Raw genomic sequence first — 5,007 nt, 5'->3', positions numbered from 1 at the left:
AAAGGTCTTCCTTCTGTTGGCTCACTCCCCTAATGGCCACCATGGCCGGCGCTGTGCAGATCTGAAGCCAGGAGCTAGGTACTTCCTCCGGTCTCCCATGTGGGTGCAGGGACCCAAACACTTGGGCCATCCTCTGCTGCCCTCCCAGGCCACAGCAGAGAGCTGGACTGGAAGAGGGGCAACCGGAACAGAATCCGGTGCCCCAACCAGGGCTAGAACCCCAGGTGCTGGCGCTGCAGGTGGAGGATTAGCCAAGTGAGCCATGGTGCTGGCCACGAGTTTCAATTGTTAACAACAGGAGTCACTGTGTACTTACTCCCCATATAGGATCTCTGTCCTTAATGTGTTGCACTATGAGAATTAACAGTAAAATTATTCTTCAAACAGTACTTTATACTTTGTGTGTCTGTGTGAGTGGAAAGTGCTCAAAACTTTCATTAGTACATACTGTTGATCTTCTGTATATAAAGAAATTAAAAATGAATCTTAATGAAGAATGGGATGGGAGAGGGAATAGGAAACAGACTGATTTGTGTGTTGGAGGGTGGCTATGGGGAGAAAAACCGCTATAATCCAAAAGTTGTGCTTTTGATATTTATATTTATTAAATAAAATTTTTCTTAAAAAAAGAAATGTATATTTGGGGGCCAGCGCTGTGGTGCAGTGGGTTAAAGCCCTGGCCTGAAGTGCCGACATCCCATATGGGCACCAGTTCTAGTCCCGGCTGCTCCTCTTCTGATCTAGCTCTCTGCTATGGGCATGGAATGCAATAAAATTGGCCCAAGTTCTTGGGCCCCTGCACCCATGTGGGAGACTGGGAAGAATCTCCTGGCTCCTGGCTTCAGCTCAGCACAGCTCCAGGCATTGCAGCCATCTGGGGAGTGAACCAGCGGATGGAAGACCACTCTCTCTGTCTCTACCTCCCTCTGTGATACTGTCTTTCAAATAAATAAAACACATCTTTAAAAAATGTGTATCTAGAATACATTTCAGAGTGGTGAAAGCTAGCATAAATCTCAGAAAAATTGTAGTGCCAGGATTCTGCTATGCAGCTTGTGACCAGCTATGGTAGTAGCCATGTTACTGATAGAGTCTGTTGACCATTTTCCAGTAAGGGCAGAAGTCCCACTGACCCCAAAAGGAGCATCTGCCATGTTTGTAGTCCCACCTACCTGATGCCAGGTATGGTTTCTAGACAACACAACCTACTTTACTAGGCTGCCCCCACCAGATAATACCAGAAATTGGCAGGTGAAAAGACACTCTAACATGTCCAATTTAAATCCAAATCCTGAGACAAATGCTGGACTGCCAAATGAAATCCATCTTCAGAAGCTAAAGAATTAAATTCCAGCTTCTCCTCCATTAAAAATTAGCATAAAAACATTACAAACCACCTAATGCCACTTATAAATCAGTATATGTTCACTAACTGGTCCACACTGTACCTACTTCTCTGGCCAAATCCCATTAACTCTTGCAGTTTGTCTTGGCCTCACCTCCCTTGGAACAACCAAAATTGGAAATACCAAAACCATCTATATTTGCATTTTAGGTGATCTTTCTAATCCATGAATTCTGAAAAGAGAGAGTCCCATCTACTGATTTACTCATGAAATGCCTGCAAGGCTAGGGTTGGGACAAGCTGAAGCCACAAGAGTGGAACTCCATGCAAGTCTCCCACTAGGTGGCAGGAACTCAACTATTTGAGCTATCAGCCTGCTGCCTCCCAGGGTCTGCTTTGGCAGGAAGCTGGTATTAGGAGCCAGAGCCAGGTATTGAACCCAGGCACTTTAAGTTGGATGCAGGTGTCTGCATGATTCAGCCAGACATCTGCTCTGAGTTTGAATATTTTTTATCACTTCAAAAACTCATTCCCTTCAGAAGTCAGTCCTCATTGCCCCTCCCCTGCCTGTGCAGCCATTAGTTGACTTTCTGTTGCTGTGGATCTCTATTCTGTGGGTTTCACACAATTGGATCACATCCTGTATGGTGGATTGTATTTGTATTTTTTTACTTTGCTATTTTATTTATTATTTGTGTTTACTGAACTAAAACTGATTTTGATACATTGCTAATTAGTAGAAGAAATGAAAAATCCTTTCCTCTTTTCCTTTGATTCCTTTAGCACAAATATGTGTACATAATTCCTCTTTCCAAAATTTTTAAAACATTTAGTTTTTATTTGATGGTCAGAGAAAGAGGTCTTCCATCATCTGGTTCACTCCCCAGATAACCATGATGCTGGGGGCTGTGCCAGGCTAAAGCTAGCAGCCTAACTCTCCATCTGGGTCTCCCATTTGATTGGCAGGGACCCACACATTTCAGCCATCTAGCATTACTTTCCCAGGTGCATTAGCAAGTAGTTGAATGGGAAGTAAAGCAGCTGGTATTTGAACTGGCACTTGGATATGGGATGCCAGCATTGCAAGCAGTGTTAGCTTGCTGTGCCGCAACATGTGCCCCATGTGTCTAGCATCATGTTTCTGAGTTCATCCATATCAGAGCAGACCAGAACTTCATTTGTTACTTCTTTAAAAATAAATAAATAAAAAAAGTAACAAATGAAGTTCTGGTCTGCTCTGATATGGCAAATGACTGATACTAAGCCCTATTTGTTTTTCGAAGAGGGTGTTTTGCAGCCCCTTCTAAATTGTGTGTCTTCATTTCTGTGCTTCTAGCTATCCATTCTTCATGTTGGAGAATGTGAGCCTTGATACTGTTGACATTTGAGGCTGGCTCATTCTCTGATGATGGGGGTGGCCTGTGCATCATGTGGTATCTGAATAGCATCCTTGGCCTTGTCCCACTATGCCAAAAGCATCCCCTCTACTGTGATGCTCAGTAACATATCCAGATCCACTGGAGTCTGTGTCTGTGTGGGAAGACATGCCAGAGAGCTTTTTGGCTCATTTCCTTCATGAGCCCACAAAAAAAGGTCACAGGAATTCATACTGACAGGGCAACCACCTGCAAGCCAAGAGAAGGGGCCTGTGGCCAAAGAAGCTGCCTTGCTTGACCTAAGACTTGAAGCTTCCATAACTCTGAGACAAAGAACTATGCCCATCTTGGCGTTTTGCAGCAGGAACAGACTAACAAACCTGAGGGAGCTATGAAGAGCAAGAACCGATAGATCCCTGTCCTTCTAGAACATTAGAGCCAGTCTTTCTCTTGCCTGCCAGTATTAGTGCTCCAAAGCTGTCTGCAGTGCTCATTGCCAATAGCAGGGCTATTATAGATTGCAGGTGAAAAGTTGGAAAACACTCATTTTATTGAGCTGGTGTATTCAGAGTGGCTTGTACATTTTTAAATGGTTGTTAAAGTGCACATTTGGCCTAGTGGGTAAGAAACTGGCTAAGGTGCATGCATCCCACATGATAGTGCTTGGTCTTAATCTCTGGCTCCAGCTCCCGACTCTAGCTTCCTGTTAATGTTCACCCTGGAATTGGCAGTGATCTTCCAAGTCCTTGGACCCCTGTCACCCATGTGGGAGACCTGGATGGAGTTTGTGGTTCCTGGCTTTGGCCGGTGCCAGTTCTGACTGTTAGTGGCATTTGGAAAGTGAACTGCTCAGTGGGAGTTTTCTTTCTGTCTCTTCCTCAATCAAATAAATAAATAAACATTCTCAAAATTAGATGAGTATTTCATAATATACAGCATATGAAATTCAGGTGTGCCTATGTATAAAGTTTTATTGGAACATTGCTCACCCATTTCATTCTGTATTATCTGTGACTACATTCATGCTAGAGTGACATAGCTGAATACAGTCCTTGCTTGTTGAGGGTAATATTTCTTATATCCCCACAGATATCAAAATCCATGGGTGCTCAAATCCTTTTAAAAAATAGTGTAGTATTCACATAGAATCTATACCCATCCTTCAATATGTTCTAAGTCATCTCCAGATGACTTGTGATATCTAATAGGATATAAATTCTATGTGAATGAGCATTGTTCTGTATTGTTTAAGGAATCATGATAAGAAGGAGTCTGTTCAGTACAGATGCAAATAACATAGACCTGACTATGTGGCACCTGTCAGCTGCAGTGACACATTTTTCCCCGAGGACTTTGTGCCTATGTCTATGGAACCTGTAGATGGTCAGGGCTCATATTGTTTCTAGTGCTAACAGTGGCCTATGTAATATGGAGCTGGAAGTGTTTCCTGTCTTTTTCCAGAGAAAGCTTGCTAAACAACCCCAACCCCTTCCCTAGGAACAGGTTTAAGCACCTTAATAAGTTTGACATTTGCAATCTGTTAAGTTGGCCCAACCTCTGTTCTCTGGACATCCTACCCCTGTCCATGTTATTCAGGTACACAGAAGGGCTGATCACTTCCTGTGTTTCCATCTCTCTCTCTCTCTCTCTCTCTCTCTCTCTCTCTCTCTTGCATGCGCGCGCCTTCATACTCAGGCCTTGCTGAACCCTCCTCTCAGAATATCCTCTCTCATGACCCTGAGCCCACTACACTTTGTCCCATCCCTCTCTCCTCCTTGCTGGGTCCCTGTCAAACTTGCCTGATGAGAAAAATGTGGATCTTGCCTCTCTAGGAAGAAGCTCTATGTTTTGTTCATTCCTGTTCAATTAGAGGCATACAGTACACACAACCTCTGAAGAATGAATAATGAGCTCCTGGATGATTTTAGATTTTTGCTTAATGAAGGTGAAACTGTGCCCACACCCAATAGAGTTCTTTTCACTTTTATTGTCTCCCAGCTTGGGCATTAGGCTGTGTCTCATTGCCCCTGTGATGATAGCTGGTGCTCTTGCTGATGAGATGGCTCAGCCTTGCTGAGTTGTCCTTGGGCATTTGCTGGCACAGGTTCCTCATCAGCTTTCCTGTTCTTGTGTAGAGAAATGAACTTGACCTTTCTTCCTGTGGCACAGAAAGCCTGCTGATTGCCAAGTACTCCTGATGGTGCCAAGATGAGAAGAAAAAAAGTATAAGGTCAGGAATAATAGGACCCATTTCAATGAAAAGTTTTTTTTTCCTCTTAAGTAAGC

This window comes from Oryctolagus cuniculus, chromosome 19 (genome assembly GCF_051225735.1).
Source record: "Oryctolagus cuniculus isolate XC-2025 breed Fujian yellow rabbit chromosome 19, ASM5122573v1, whole genome shotgun sequence".
Taxonomy (NCBI): Eukaryota; Metazoa; Chordata; class Mammalia; order Lagomorpha; family Leporidae; genus Oryctolagus; species Oryctolagus cuniculus.
This window is presented reverse-complemented; position numbering follows the sequence as displayed.